Source organism: Aplysia californica, unplaced genomic scaffold, assembly GCF_000002075.1.
Source record: "Aplysia californica isolate F4 #8 unplaced genomic scaffold, AplCal3.0 scaffold00873, whole genome shotgun sequence".
In the NCBI taxonomy this organism is placed as follows: domain Eukaryota; kingdom Metazoa; phylum Mollusca; class Gastropoda; order Aplysiida; family Aplysiidae; genus Aplysia; species Aplysia californica.
Genome location: NW_004798143.1, coordinates 8,015 through 9,113, shown reverse-complemented (window position 1 = coordinate 9,113; position 1,099 = coordinate 8,015).

The window sequence follows — 1,099 nt, the reverse complement described above, 5'->3', positions numbered from 1 at the left end:
AGAGAGAGAGAGAGAGAGAGAGAGAGAGAGAGAGAGAGAAACGGAATGAGAGAAAGAAAACAATAAATAGTAAATTTAGAGAAAAAAAAACCCAGCTACGAAAAAGACGTCGCATGCACGCTAAGAAATAAATACTGAGATAATATATTTGCCGAGATGCAGACCTCGGAATCTGAAGATTTACGCACTAGAGGCACACTTAAATATCCATGTATCTCGCGCTGAGCTACGTTAATTTGCGATACGGTATGGGGAAGCGCTCAGGAGCCAAAAATGTTCCACTCACCAAGACGCGCGCATGCACATAAAACTCCCCCACTCTCTTCACCCGCGGAATGTTGTTATTGGTTTTGCTCTCTGGGACAACCGGTAAATTTGTTTGATCGAAAGGGATCAAAGAGGCACTTTGGAAGAGGATGCGAAACTTGTGTCCTTAACAAGATCTTTGAAAAACTCCTCCTCCTCCTCCTTGTTCTTCTTCTTCTCCTCTTCTCGTTCTACCCTCTTCCTCTACTGCCTCTTTCTGTCCCCATTCTGCTCTTTCGTCCCACCCCACACCCTTCCTTTTTCTTGTCAGTGTTGTTGTCGTTGTCGTTGTCGTTGTCGTTGTCGTTGTTGTCATTATCTTCTTTCTCTCCTCCCTTCTTGTCCTTTTCCAGTTCTTCTCTCCCCATTTTCTCCCTTTGTTCCTCCGCTTTCTCCCCTTTCTCATCTTTCTCTTCCTTCTCATTCTCATCCCCCGCCCCGCCTCCATGTTGCGCCTACTTTATTCTACTTCTTCGTCCATGTTGCTTCACCCTTCATCGATATCCATTAGGTTCTTGAAACTTCATGAAGTGTTCCTATCTTTTCAACTGTCCCCTTTCACCTTCGTTTTATCTTTATTCTACGCTGTTTGTACTTGCCACTGTAAATGGGAACCCCCCGTCTCTCTCTCTCTCTCTCTCTCTCTCTCTCTCTCTCTCTCTCTCTCTCTCTCTCTCTCTCTTTCTTTACAAACTCCTTCAGTTTACAAGGCGTCTGGTGCTTGTTGTTATTTTTGCTGTTGTTGTTTCTTTCTCCTCCTCCTCTTCTTCTTCTTCTTCTTCTTCTTCTTCTT